We start from the raw sequence: 15,670 nt of genomic DNA on the forward strand, positions 1-15,670 counted from the left end.
GATTGATCTCTAGTGCAAGACTGCTGGAATATAGCCTCCCTACTCAGTGCAGGCCCTGGAACAAAAAAGCTGTCATGATTTTTATGTTTTTCTCTTTTCTCCCTACTTTCTGGCTTAGCAAACAATTCCCTTTAAGCACATCTGGGGCATGCAGAAGTTCCAGGGCCAGGGATCAAATCCATACCATAGCTGTGACCCAAGCCACAGCAGTGATCACTGGATCCTTAACCCACTGAGCCACCAGGGAATTGCTTTTAAGAATATAGACAATCAGACTTGGAAAGAAGCATTTAGTAGCCAAAAAGTTGAGACAAGTGGACAAATAGAAGTCATATTGCTGAAACCCCACATCTATTGAATTTCAACAGAGGATCCAGAAGTAGGACTCTTAACTGACCCTGCCTTCATTTCAGCCAAACAATCAAGTAGGGCATATGTAGCCTAGACCTTTTCTTCTTATTTTTGGGAGTGAGCCTGGTCGCAGGAATCCTATATTTTCTTCTGGTGCTCTTAGCCATAAATTTTAGGGTAGACCCCTCTTATGAGCACATTATATCTATGTCTTATAGTTAAATCTATATGACTGAACATATAGTCCATGTTTGGAAGTGGCCTGAGATGAAGCAGTGAATAGCAATGTCCTCCCATGGGTTATGTACTTGAAAGTAAGAGCAAGACTGACTGAAAGCTTGTACCTCACCAATCTGCATAAAGGAAGAATCAGAGTATCATTTTACTATTTCACATTCATACAATCATTCATATAATCATACTTTATCTATTCTTAATATAATCACACCTCATCATTTCATATCCTCTCATGTTAAAGATGGGGAAACTGAAACCTAGAAAGGTCAAGTGTTGTGCCTAAATCACTCTGCTTATTAGAAGCAGAGTGGATGGATATTTCTACTTCTCAAAATAGAGGGTAGTGATTCTGGGAGAAGTATCAACCCCAGATTTAGATTTAATGTAACTAGCTTCTGTGAATACTTACTCAGACTTGACTTTTTTTTTGTATGGTGAGAATACATGTACTCTAAGACTTCTTCATTATGCCATTACAATATTGTGGGGAGAAATAACAAACGATTGATGGCTTCTAAAATTGGGTGTGGTCACTGAAAGAGAGCAACTATTTCAGATGAAAAAGACACTATAAATATTCTACACAGAATGAGATCTAAGGTTCTGCACCTCCTAGCTTCTGATCCATGAAGCTGCCATCCTGTGCCATGTTTACTCCCACTGCAAACACCAGAAGATGCTTTCAAGGCATGACTTCTCTCCTCAGCACTGAGCCATGAACAATATCATTTGCTGACCATTCAGAGCCAGTGCAACAGAATGATTTTGCTACAGGTAAAGAAAGGGCCCTTGAGGTGTCAGCTTTAAGAAGGCAGATAAAATATGTCAGAGGGTGTAATCAGCCCTTAACCATCCTTGGAGAAAGATACTTTAGGTAAAGTGAATGACCCACTTGCAGCCAACATTCTTCTCTGCTTCACTGAGTGAGAAGTTCCATTTCTTGTTCTTGTTTTGCTTTTTTATTTACCTTCACCTCATCTGCAATTTGGACTGGAACTCTAGTCTCCTTTTAGCCATACTCGACAGAGTAAATTGGAATGGCTGAGAACCCTCAGGCTCCCAAGTAGCAATATTTTCCCGATCCACAGGACTCTTTTCCAGCTGCTCTGCTAAATAACTATTGCTCAGCTACTCTAAGTACTATATCTGCCCCATCTTCTCCCCATCTTCTCTTCCTCATTTCACTCATCATCCACCCCTCCCTCTGTTTGGGTTCCACTGATCTCTTTTCATCCTTTGTTGAGCTGTACCAGCTAAACCTAAGCACCCAGTTTTCTTCCTGCCTTACTACTTTCACACATGAACAAATGCAACCATATTCCTTAAATTGATTCCTCAGAGGCTGATGTTTTTCCTCCAGAAGATCCAGCAAGGACATAGATAAAAAGGAGTTTCTTTCTTATGCCTTAGGGAGACCAATACTGAGGAGGTGTGGAGCACAGCTAGATAGTAATACAGATTGAACTGTGCTAGTTTTTGTTTGCCCAGGTTTCTCTGGGAGCTTTTTGATTAGCTGGCACCCTCCTGAACTTGGCCTTAAGATTCGAATTAACCTTATTCACAGACCTTGAAGACAAGACAGAGCAATATAAAATAGCAGCTGAAGGCAATTTCCTTCAATGGCTCTGTTTGGTTCCATTCAATTTACTTACTCTGGAATCAGATAGCGCTAACTGAAGAGCACTAGTGTGCACAGGACATGATCACAGCTTCTTCCTCTTCTTATCCCAATAGGGTAAACAGCAGTTTACCAGCTTTGCTTTCAGCTTTAGTGGAAGCAGATTTTGATTGGGAGCAATCAAGAAGGCAGACAACTGAGAGACCATCTGTGTGCTTAGCACAACAGCTCTAAAATTCAAATGGTGGATACAGATCTGAACATTGTCAGATAGCCGTATAATAAAAAAATTAAAGTTTAGCTAAGTTTCTGAATATTCTATGTATCTCTCTTTGCAATACTCAGACTGGAGCCATATTTTACTTTGAGGCTGGTGGCTCCTCAATAAAACCCAAAGAGGTTGCCATGGTCAATAGTGATAGCAAATGTGACTCCAGCATCATAGAACTGGGAGAATCACTCGTAGGGATTTGCATCATGGAGACAGAACCTGAAAAGTCATGTTCATGACAGGAAACAGGATGACTGTTTACCTTATTCACTTGAGAACTAACATTTATTTCCCTCTGTGCTTTGGGGAAAATTTGCAAATTTTTAAAAGTATAAAAAATGAAAGCTATGCATATTCTAAAACTCCATAAATAACCATAATTAATATTTTGGCATATTTCCTTCATTTTCTGTATATCATATTGAAATGAGATTATACTGGGAGTATAAATTTTTTTTTGTCTTTTTAGGGCTGCACCTGCAGCATATGGAAATTCCCAGGCTAGGGGTCGAATTGGAGCTATAGCCGCCAGCCTACATCATAGCCACAGCAACTGCAAGTATATAGAAAGCTTTTTTTAGAACTATGGCATAGTAATGACTTATCTATGTTGTATATTTTAAATGAGATTTTAATGCCTACACAGTGGCCCATTTCTCTTTTATATTTAGTTTTTCCCCAACATTTTGCTTTTATAAAAAATTAATGAGTATTATTATGCATAAAATTTTTCCTGTATTTTGAATTTTTTCTCTTAGGATAGATTCCTAGAAATAAAACCACCATTGAGGAGATATCTTGACTCCATGACGTGATTATTTGGTGCATGGATTTTTACCCTGATCTTAGGGGGTTTGAACACACTTAGCTAAATTACCTGGTCTCCATCCAGATGTTGGGCATTGTCCAATCAGGTCCTTAGCCTTTATATTTCTCTCAAACTTGTCCTGAAACATCTTTTTGAATCCTAGTGACAAGACCATTAATTTAGTAGTAAACTATATAAGTAGCATATATAATCAATAGCTGCTTTCATTTGGTACATACTACATATCAAGTATTGTGTAAAGTTCTTATGTGGATTATCTAATTTCATATTATTCAAGCTTTCCTGCTTATAAGAAGCACTTGGACTTGCAGCTAAAGTAGCAGAATCTTAGTTCCAGGAAGTCATTTAATGTTTGTGGGCTTAATTACCTATAAAATGGGCAAAGATACTGGACTTTCCCAACTTACAAGGTCAGTTGAGTAGTTCTAGGGTGGTAAAATATTTACTAAAACTTTATAAAGGTTATAAAACTCTGTGTAAAGCAAGTTCTTCATATTGGTTTTACTGGACTGGAAAAAATATTTGTCTACACCTTCCACAGCTTTGGCAGTTTAGATAAACCAATGTAATCAAAGCTGGGCCTGAGAAAATTGCAATTTCATAGTTCTTTATTTTTGAAGCAGATCGCTAAATCCTCTAGGGAGTAAAAAAATATAATTAATTTCTACCATTATTGTTACTGATTAGGAAAAGCAGGTTAATGCATATATGAAGAATCATGGGATATTGCCCTATTGGGAATTCTATGTAGGAGTTATTTGAGAGCTTTTAAAGTTTATTGTTACATTTGAGATCTCACTTTATTTACCCTTCAAATTTATGTAAGCAGTAAAGGAAACATAGCCTTTGTTACACTTGGGGAAAGTGGTTGAACACACCTTATCACATGGCATACAGATAATGAAGTCAGCCATTAATAATTCTGTTTAAATGGGTTCAGTGGTGGTTAACTATTGAAATTTTCAGGGTAGCTGAAATATAATGAAAGGAAAGTGAAGGTTAGGTAGACATTTGGGAGGAAGAGACTGAAGTTAACCAGTTTCATCAGCGCCTCTGATATCTTTGAAACCTAGGCCATAATTTCACTTCTTTAAAAGCTGGTCTAATTAAGCTTGCATTGTCATATTCTCCGGTTTCTATTAATCATGCCCTTCTTTATTCCTGTAATACTATTCTGGCTTTTGTATTTTTTGTCATTAACTCTTTGTACCACTAAAGCCTCTTTCTGAATAATCTTGACTGTATTAGGATATTGGCCTAGGTATTATTTCTGCTCAAGCATACCTTAACTCAGGATCCATGGAGGAAGTTCGCCTTCTCCTTCATCTAGCCATTATGCATGAATCTAATACAAGTGGCCTGTTGAGGGCATTTCTGAGTTGTAAAAACTTCTCTTTCTAGTTTTCAGATTGGGATTTTTTGAATGTCATGCACTACTAAGCCAAGTCAGAAGACGGAGAACAGGAAAAGTTTGGCAGAGATTTTGATTTGGAAGACATTGTGAAAGCATATAAAATATGTATCTCACTGTTGTCTCAGATGTCTTTTGAATGGTGGGCTCTGTGCCATTTTGTAAGAATGTGTTGCATGGGATTCCCAGAGATTAAGACCAAATAATAAAACAATGTAAGTGCTAATAACATGTTTCTATAGTCAAACAGGTCAAGACATTATAGAAAATTTTAAACAGTTTGCTACAAAACAAGCATATAAAATAGTCAACAATGTTAAAGTCTTAAGCCCTGCATCTAAGATAGAAGACAGTTTTTTGCTTTTGGGGTGTGTGTGTGTGTGTGTGTGTGTGGTGTTTTTTTGTTTTGTTTTGTTTTGTTTGTTTGTTTGCTTTTTAGGGCTGTACCTGTGGCATATGGAAGTTCCCAGGCTAGGGGCCAAATCAGAGCTGCAGCTGCTGGAGCTGCAGCTGCCGGCCTACACCCCAACCACAGCAACGTGGGATCTGAGTCGTGTCTGCAACTCACACTACAGCTCACGGCAGGCAATGCCAAATCCTTAACCCACTGAGTGAGGCCAGGAATCGAACCCACATCCTCATGGTTACTTGTTGGGTTCATAACTCACTGAACCACAATGGGAACTCCAGAAGATGATATTTTTAGGTGGGTACTGGAGTCAATAAATCCCAAATATAAATCACTCAGATTTGAGAGAGAACCAAGAAGAAATACAGCAATTTGATTATCAATCAGTCATATAGAAAGATCAGCCAATCTAAAGGGTATTATAAATGTTTGTTTCTATAGCCCCAAAGTCAATTTGTAAGTAAGCTGAAGTGATATTAGAAAATAAATGTCATAGGTTCATTCTTATTTTTGCTGTTGTATTGTTTATTAGTCTTTCTCTTTTGTAGGGCTATTAAGGTGATTTAGTCTTGTTTATAAAAATGATAGAGCATTTTGCAGTCACTGGATATTGCTTTGGTTTTCTTTAAAGATGTGTATAAAATATTCCCAAAGTCTAAAGATTTTCTTAAAATTCTTGCTGCTTTTCAATGTAAAATTTAAACTGTCCATGTATATTTATACAAAATACCTTTTCTTTGTGTTTTTTGCTTAGTTTGTCCCTTCTACTTGGAATCCCATTATCTTCTCTTGCCTTCCTGATACATTTCTGCTGACTCTTTGAGACTCAAATATGCTTCAGGAAGTCTTCCAAGACCTTTACATAAAGCTAATTGCTTCCTCTTCTGTACACCCATAGCATTTAGTTCATGCCTCTATTAAACCACTTATCATATTGCTTACTTATTTTGTCATTGCCTCCTCCACTAGCATGTGTGGCTCTGGAGGAAAGGAACTATATTCTAGTTTTCTCTGTTTAGATAAGCATAAATACTCATTTCATGTTTGTTGAATAAATTGATTAATATCTTAAATCTAACTGATTCTTGTTAGCACCTGGGTTTACTGAGTTCCACAGAACCATTGCAGGCAGTGTGGCCTGGTGCCAGGAAAGGGAAATAGAGTGGTTCCCTAAGTAGAGTCCATAGTTATTTTGGACAGAAGCAGATGCTAGAATAGTAATTTTCAAACCTGGCTGCAGATTAGAGCCACCTGGGGAGCCATTAAAACTATCAATGCCTGGCCTCATCTCAGACCCACTTAAATCAGAGTACTAGGTTTAGGGCGCAGGCATTAATAGATATTTAAATCTAATGTGCAGCCAGGGTTGAGTATCATCGAGCTTGAAATCGAGGAGCCCAGGCTTGTCAGATAGTGTCCATGTTGAAATGGGAACAAGAGAGGAGATGAGTCAAAGAACTTAAACCTAGGAATGAAATCAAGGTTGATGTAAATCCATGAAATAAGGAGGAGCCCGAATCAGCATAGAAAATAAAAGGCTGATTAATGCCAAGTTCAGTAATAATAGCCAGATAAGAGTCAGAAGCTAGACATGCAGAGATCAGAGATGGTCAGAGAGCAAAGTTTCTAAATATAGCAATTAGTTGCCAAAGATTATAAATTTCTTTTAAGCCATGATTTGGGTCCATCCAGATTGACAAATCTATAGTCTCATTTCTGCAGTCAAGGAGCTCCAAAACAAATTGGATTTATTATAAAACCAGAGGTTCATATGTGCAGTCTTCCTTTCTCATATTATTCCCCTCAGCAGCATTATAAAGTTTTGAGAAGAGACTTAGGAAAATGCAATTTCCAATAAAATTTCTCCCTTGCCCCTACTGTTATTATTTTTGCTGCAGCAATCATATCAGGCCAAAGTTAAAAAACCCTTAGACACAAAATCCAGTGAGTCTAATCTAGTACAATAAAAATAAAAGCAGATCGACAAGTTAATACTAGAGAACTGAAAAATGGTTAAACAATATAATTTGCTGTGTATGCCAAACACTTTATTATATATAGCATTTCCTTTGGAAGCTTTTATTAACTAATTTTATATGTATTTTGTGAGAATATTATTTAGTTATGGCTAAGCAGATTTATTTCTAACTGTCCATCTCTATACTGATTCCACAACAAAAATTACTACACATATTGAATCAAAATGTCCCTCTTAAAGGCAAGGCTTTTACCCTAGGGTTGCTTTCAAAATACAAGGTCCCTGATATAAAACTCTCTCCTTTGATATCCAACTACTTATTCGCAGTTTCCTTAGTTTTATGATAATGTTTTCCATGCATGGCAGTAATCTGTATGGAGGGAACTATTACAAAGACTTAGAAGTCAATGGCTTTGGGAAAAGAGAGTCCATGGTGATATAGCAGAGAGTAGTTTCAGTAGCAGTGGGGTCTTAGATTATAAGGTGCTGAGGAATAAGAGGGTGGTAACAAAATGTAAGCAATAGAAATAAATTCTTGCTTTTTGACAAGTTTAAAGGTAATGGACAATTCAAAGTTGGGTAGTTGCTGGAGAAAGGAGTAGTGTTGAAGTAAATTTTTATTTTAGAATATATATGGGCTTAGAAAGAAGAACTAGAAGAAAATTATAAAGATAAATATCAAGAAAGGAGGTACCATAAAGACTGCTAATTTACCTCAATATCTGTCCTCTCCTTCCTAGTAATAGAAATCTCATATTTTATCTGGGCATGTGCAAAAATATATTTCTCAGTCCCCTTTGCAGCTAGGTATGGCTAAATAACTAAGGTCTGGTCTGTGGGATGTAAGCAGAAGTGACATGTGTACTTCTAGGAAGTGTTCTTTGGAAGGAGTGTGCCTTTCTATCCTTTTTTTCCCCCGTTAGCTGGAATATGGGCCTAATGGCTGGAGCTGTAGTTCTTGGCCTGTGAATAGACTTTAAATGAAAGCAGTATGTTGGGGATGGAATGACAACAAGATAGAAGGAATTTGTGCCTCGATGGTTATGGAGCTAATATACCAGACCTTGGTTGCTTATGTTTATCTTAGAGGGAATCTTCTGTCTTGTTTATCTTTTTGCCTTTTCTAGGGCCGCACCTGCATCATATGGAGGTTCCCAGGCTAGGGGTCGAATCAGAGCTGTAGCCGCTGGCCTACACCACAGCCACAGCAATGCGGGATCTGAGCCGTGTCTGTAACCTACACCACAACTCACAGCAATGCTGGCTCCTTAACCCACTGAGCGAGGCCAGGGATTGAACCCGCAACCTCATGGTTCCTAGTTGGATTCGTTAACCACCGAGCCATGACGGGAACTCCTTCTGTCTTGTTTAAACCACTGCTATTTTGCTTGATGTTTTTAATCACTTGCAGTAGAACCTAATCCTAACTAATACAGCAGATAATTGATGCAGGGGTGGGATTGAAATTAAAGTGATAGATTTTACCTGGCAAGGAAAAAGGGTGCATCCCTTACCTGAGATAAGACAGAAGGAAGAGAGAATATTTAGGAATCTAGAATGTTTCTGACATTGAAACACCATCTCAGATGGCTTTGATTATCTCAGTATAAAAGGAAGTCCTTATCTGAAGGTGGAACTCAGATTCAGTGTTCGAGAATGATAGAAAGTCTAGATCAGTACTGTTCAAATTGTGGTTCCAGAACCAGTATCATCAATATCACTTGGGAACTTGTTAGGAATGCAGAGTCTTAGGCTCCATTCTGTACCTACTGAATCAAAATCCTTGGGATGGGATCACAAAATATGTTTTTAACAAGAGTCCCAGGTATTTTTTTTTTATCACATTAGCATTTGAGGAGCACTGGGCTATGAAAATCTCTGTGGAGGAGCCAATAGAGAACTCATTAGTAATGTACAAAAGTGCATCTGAATAATAATCTTTGACATTCTACTGTGAATATAGCAAAGATGATAATGTTATTGATGATGATGACTTATTCAGGATGCAGATGGGAGAAAATTTCCGTAAGTTACAGTATTTCTCTATGGCCAAGTTAATTTTGCACCACATTTTCACTCCAAAATAAGACAGAGCAGGGCCACGAGTTGGTTTAGCATTGTTTCCCAAATTGCTATAACTCTTTGACTTATCTGAGCTGTCTAACCTAAAGTTGTAAACCATTGGAAGTCATAGATGTTGGATTATTTTCATTAAATTTCAAAATAATTGTATCTGGCCACTCAAACGTACATAAACAATATATGAAGCAGAACTCTTAATATTATAACTCTAGTCAATTTCCTATTCTCATTTTTTTTGGTTGGTTGTGGGAAAACTCTGGAGAGTGAGGACCAATGATTGACTCCTCTTTCCTAAAACAATCTTATTTATAGCTGAGGTTAAAGTTTAGGGGCTCATAGTCCCAATCTTGTGCCTATTTTGATCTTTTTCTTTCTCTGTAACTGAATATTTTGTGTTGTGCTATGGGCAACATTGCAAAAACTTTTAAAAGCATCATTAGGGCTGTAAAATATGTATAGATCTATGTACATTTACACTATCTCCTTGTGTGGTTTTTAAAAACAAGACGACTTACATAAAGTTTCTACTGTGCTAACTCAGATAAGCTCTCCAAATTTCTTACATTTTTAACCACTGCAAAATGCATAAAACTAAAATTATACCAGGATGCCTCCATGTGAAAAAAAAAAACAAAAAAACAAAACAAAAAACACAACGTGAAAATAAACTCATATCTCCAAGCTCTCAAAGTTCAGTTTGTCTTTGGCATGGGATTTGGGTGAAAAGTCAGCTATTTGATCTGAATCAGTTCACTCAACTCATTTTGCCATAAACAGTATATGGGGACATGTCAAATCTGAATTAATATGGCAGAAGGAACAGAGAGATAAGGAAGAAGAATTATTTTGTTTATATGAAACTATTCTGGTCACTAGACGAGAAAAAAGGAAAGGAAGTCTGACCTATGGCTAAAATCTATTTATTTGTGATCACAATCAGCTTCTTGTTCAAAGTTTCTATGGATATAGGGCTTGCACTGTTATTTAATTACTGTGATGCTCATTAAGATACCATTTACTTTTATTAGTATTTTAAATCAATCCTTTGCTAATTTAAGCAAAGGGCTTTGGTAGCCAAATGTGCTTAAATTGGAATCTATATATCATGGGAAATGTATAATAACTTAAATAAAGACTCCAAATGTGGTACTAATGGCCTCCCCAGACCCAGGAAGTATTGTTTCTCAGCAGGGACTCATTTGTGACATGATCATTGATCATTGAGCCAAACCAAAGAAACATAGTTTAAAAAGAGGTTGAGTGGGGTCAGCAGTGTATCGGTCTCCTACAAATCTTGGTTCCAACACTGCTTTTCTTTCCAGTGTCTTGTCTAATGGTGCTGGTGAAACATTTCACATGTTGCGCTGTAGTCAGAAATACTTTTAGTCAAGCAATGAGGCTCTCATGGAAAAAATATGACAACAACATCTTCAACTAGTGACTCTAAATATTGGCTGGAACCCATGTATTCAGAGAATTTGTAACAACTACAACAATAATTAATACTGAATGTTGCTTTGTTCTAGATAGGGCTACAAGCTTTATATAAATTATCTTTGAGCATCACAGTAGTTCTACGAGGTAGGTACTATTCATATTTTAGAATTGAGGAAACTGAGGCTCAAGGAGCCCAAGATCACGGAGCTGGTCAATTGCAGGGTTGGGATTGGACTCTGCCTTCTTCCTCTAGAGCCCTTGATTTTAACCATTCCTTCTCTAAAATGCTTAATTGTGAATATCTGGAGTGGCAATGGGGTTATTTGTAGCTTGAATTTTGCTGTTTTTCGAACTATAATCTTGTGTATAACATGGAATCAAATAAATACACTGTTAATTCTATTTGGCAATTCTATTTGACAAAGTGATAGTCCAGATGCTTGGACATGTCAACCCATCCGGCCAGTTAATTTAGTCACAGTGGCTGATCTGATCATTCATGGGAAAAAGCAGCCTAAAGACTTCAGCAAAGACTTACTGTACTTTTTCCATGGCTTTTGAGTGGGCTGTACACTGTCCTGATTAACCTTTATGAGACAAAATTGCCATTTTTTTTTCCCTGCATGAATTACTTAGGCCTTTATTCGGGGGTGGAGGGTGGTGACTTCTGCTTCGGAAGGCACTGACCCAGAACATCTTTTTTGAGGACTGCAATCTAAATTTCATCTCTGAGAGCCAGGTATAATATAGGATGTACTAATTTGAATGTTTTACTTTCAAATTAATTATATGAGAAAAAGGTTGACTCGGTGATTGTTTAGCGACTTCATGTCAGCTTTCTAATCACCTTATAGTTCTCTTTCCAAAAAACTCATCCTCACCCTGTATTTACTGCCAATATATCTCTCCATTCTCTCCCACTAGAATGCAAATTCCATGAAGGCAGGGGGAGTGTCACTCTGGTTTATGGTGGTATTCTCTGTAGCTGCCATAGTGCCTTAAACAGGGTAATCACTCAATATTTTTTGAATGAATGAATGAAAGAGCAAAGATACATTTGCTTGCTTCTGAGCAAAGATTGTTTTTCACCTGGAGTTGCCATCTAAAGTGTAGCACATGGAGTAGCATGAGCAAAAACATGCGGTGATTCTCAACCCTGGCTGTACCTTCCAGTCACCTGAGAAGCTTTTGAAAATATTTTGAAAAAAATGCCTGGGCCCATCCCAAACCGAGACTGAATATCTGGGGGTTATTTGGACTCGGTGAAGTTTGACAGGCTGTGTTACTGAATATATGAATCGTCTGGGGATCTTGTTAAAATGCAGATTCTGATTCAGTAGGTTTGGAGTGGTGCCAAGGATTCTGCATTTCTTAAAAGCACTGCAGCAATGCTCACACTACTGACATGAACCATAGATTAGACAGCAAAGATCTCGAGGATAATAACCAAAAGATTTAGACTTCCTCATAGGTTTTGAGAGTCGAGTGATGTTTAGGGTCAGAGAGATGAGCTGGGTAAATGATCACTTGGTATGTGTTAGGCACTGTCTAAGAAGACAAGTCCTAGTTCTGGACTGAGCTCACTGAGGGAACCTCTGAGTTTCTTAAATATCACATTTTCTGTTTCTTTTGTTTCCTCACTCTGACTCAGCATGGGTTTGTTCTTCAAAAAGGCATGGGTACTCTATCTATGCTAAGCATTTGGGTGACGATTAGAGACTGGCTGGGTTTTGGATGTTTTCAAATATTGAGATTTGCTATACACAGGCACAGCCAGAGGCTCAAGGTCTGTTTACATGATTTGGGGCCTCAGTAAGCATTTTCTGTGAGATTATATTTTATTTTTTCAAACTCTAATATCTATTCTTTTTTTTTTTTTTTTTTTTAGGGCTGCACCAGTAGCATATGGAAGTTCCCAGGCTAGGGATCGAAGTGGAGCTACAGCTGCCATAGCTACCCCACAGTCACAGCAATGTGGGATCCAAGCTGTGTCTGCAACCTACACCACAGCTCATGGCCATGCTGGATCCTTAACCCACTGAGCAAGGCCAGGGATTGAACTCGCATCCTCATGGGTACTAGTCAGATTCTTTACTGCTAAACCACAATGGGAACTCTTGATATCTATTCTTAAAGAAAAACTAACTTTCATATATATGAAAGAGAACAGATGATAAGCAGATAACATCTATTTTCTCTGAATCATATGGGTTATTACTTTCTTGGGATAGTAATTAATTAGGGGCAATTCAATCATAAATGGTATCTTGGAGTCATACTTTCCTCCATGTATAAAACTCTGCACCATCGAACCCCACTGCAAGGAGAATGGAACCCAAAACTGCAAAACACATCCTTTTATAAAATCAGCTTTCACATTATCTCTCCTCTGCCCCCTCCCATTGGACTACTGTCTATGTCTTTGTCAACTTTCTTTTTCTGCACAAGGTTACAAATTGGGTCATGCCTCACATTCTTTTCTGTATTTTGTATGTACATCTTTGTAACTTGAAGTCCTTATATAGACTCGTAGGATAAATTCCAATTAGAAGAGAAATTGCTAGGCCAATGGGTATATGCAACTTCTGGAGTGATTTTCCTTCTTTCCCCTTTTGTCCAGATAAGCAGACATTTTCTTCTCTACTTCTAATTATGTAACCCCCCAATTCTCATGGACAATATTCTGTGGGGTTTGTATAAGACTTTTGCTTATAATTTTGAAGGTTATGTATGCATTTAAACATTTATTTTCATTATGTATAAACTCATATGCACTTTTAATAAAATATGTAAAAGTGATTATATCTATGCTGCCCCATTACAGTCTTTTTGTCTGTTCTCCTTTGTTTGACTCTCTTCTGCTCTCATTCTCCCCGTTAATGTCTCCCTATGGCAGCATCCTCTTTAACACATCCTAATTTGTTTTCACAATTTACATTGACTGTAATTATTCATTCTTTTCATTCTCATCTTTTCTTCTCCCCACCCACTTCCTACCCCATCTTCCTCCTCCTCCACTGGAAAAAAACATCTTCCAAAGAAGTGTTGCCTCTTGCTCCTACAGTATGTCTGCCCTGGGCCCTGCTTTCAGTTAAGCACACTCTTCTTTATTGACCAACTCATGTGCATTGTACATTCATTGCCTGTCTTGCACCATGCTAACCACTTTGGAATAGATACATAACTTGTTTTATCAGTCTTTACATACTGGAGTACGACTGTGAAACATTTTTGTTATTTTCCTATTTTTAATTTCATTCTCTTCTCTGGAAACTTCCTTTATTAATAATTTTTTGGGAAATTCATATAGCTGACTTTCTAGGCACTTTTTAAAATTAGCAGTCCAGCCCAATTCAGTTTAACCCTTCAGTGTCATGTCTGCCATAAAATTCTCCCCGATCCATTGTTAGTTAGTTTTGTGTTTGCAAGACTTAGAGAATAGAAAAAGCCATGATATGGTTGGAGAGGAGAGTGGGGCTAGAGATGAGTTGGTGTCCCTTTCCTTTTTAAGGTCTAAACTCTTGTAGCATTTCGCCTGAGAGGGAGATAGGAGAAATGGCAGGTTTCTTATGTGACTGGTCATCTGTTGTTGACAAAGAGGCCTCTCTGGATTCACTCTGGCTTTATCTGGTTCCATCTCCTACTGGTGGCCCTCACTGATCTACATAGATGGTTGGCGTCATTTTCTTGGGAGGGGGCAGTGTTCAGCCTCACCTTAGCCTCCTTTACTGATGAGGGACCTCTTTAAAATGTCTTGCTTATGGTCCACATCCTTAACTCCTTCTCTGGCTCTCTGGCTCCTTCTATAATCTCTGTTTTCCTCATGACTGGCCATGTGGGTACTGCTGATGTCCTCTTCTATGTCCTCAAGCATAAAGGTCTAGTCTCTTCCTTGGAAGACTGTATCATAATGTTTTCTTATTCCTTGGGTGCAGGCTCTCATGAAAACCTGTGGCCTTCAGAAATCTCCAGATGATAAGCAGGCAACAACTATATGTTCCTGTATTCTTCAATTAACAGAGAAATCCATCAAGCTTTCCCAAGAATTCTTCATTAAGGTCTACTACATTCCTATGGATGCACAGAGGTGGGCCTGTAGTTTATAGCTTAGCAAGTATCCAGCTAGGAAATGAGATAACAGTTTCACTTTATTGTAGGGATCCCTTATTTTCTTGGCTTCCCCCCCACACTTGACTTTGGAAGGGAGTAACTCTCAGTGAAGAAAGGGAAAAGACGTTTTATTGTAAACTGACAGTCTTTTTTTACATTTTTAAAAGTATTACTGAAATATAGTTGATTTAAAATGTTGTGATAAAACCAGCAGTCTTAACAACTCTAATAATTCACTCTTGTCTCCAACTCCCCTGGTATTCTATGGACTGGCCAAAGAGTAGAGCCTGGGGTAGTGGCTAATGGTTTCACTTTTAGTAAGTCTTTATAAGAGTTTCTAGACCCAGTTGTTGTTGGGTCTCCTAAGAATGTGTGTTTAGGGATTCTTTTTTTCCATCTTTGAAGCTTCATTGCCTATTAAAGGTAATATGAAAAGTCCCACTAAATATCTTACTATATGTAGAAGAAATCTATGTTAAAATTTAGTGAGGTTAAACAAAACCATTCCTTATTTCAAACATACAGATGCAGACTTATACAAATTATACATATCAATTTATTACGATGGCCAACATTTGGAGTTGCTATTTTCTCAACAGGGCAAACAGCTTACCTGTAGCTCTCCTATATGCCTCAAGTCCAAACTGATTTCCCCAGTCAATGAAATTTTATTGAATTTACAGTCTAAACCAGAGGTCTTCCCTCATGTATCACACATGATTGATGGATTCACTTACAAAACAAAGTTCCGTGGATTTACTCAGGATTATGAACAATTTCCAATGAACTAGCAATAGCTTCCTCCTCCTCTCCCACTCAAGAAAGCATACTGGATGGCAAAGTATGGGTAATATTAAAGAAATGACCTTAAAATTACTTTTATTTATTAAAAATAATGTTTGTACTTTGTTCCTTTTTTATTTGTAATTATTTGTGA

General features: G+C 37.7%; 1 protein-coding gene across 2 annotated transcripts in view; it reads left to right on the forward strand.

Annotated features, from left to right (window-relative positions):
* The window catches only part of SLC6A14 (solute carrier family 6 member 14), a 371,528-nt gene that overhangs the window by 239,819 nt on the left and 116,039 nt on the right, over positions 1 to 15,670 (forward strand). The window contains exons 5-6 of one of the 2 annotated variants that reach the window (XM_085006371.1): positions 4,708 to 4,932; positions 5,881 to 5,993. The gene's annotated coding sequence lies outside the window, so the exon portion shown is untranslated. The remainder of the gene's footprint in view (positions 1 to 4,707; positions 4,933 to 5,880; positions 5,994 to 15,670) is intronic. The other variant, XM_085006372.1, reaches the window with a different exon arrangement.

Source organism: Sus scrofa, chromosome X (assembly GCF_054392235.1).
Source record: "Sus scrofa isolate SSC_HxYL_T2T_F1_AM1 chromosome X, Sscrofa_HxYL_maternal_Yorkshire_Landrace_v2.0, whole genome shotgun sequence".
In the NCBI taxonomy this organism is placed as follows: Eukaryota; Metazoa; Chordata; class Mammalia; order Artiodactyla; family Suidae; genus Sus; species Sus scrofa.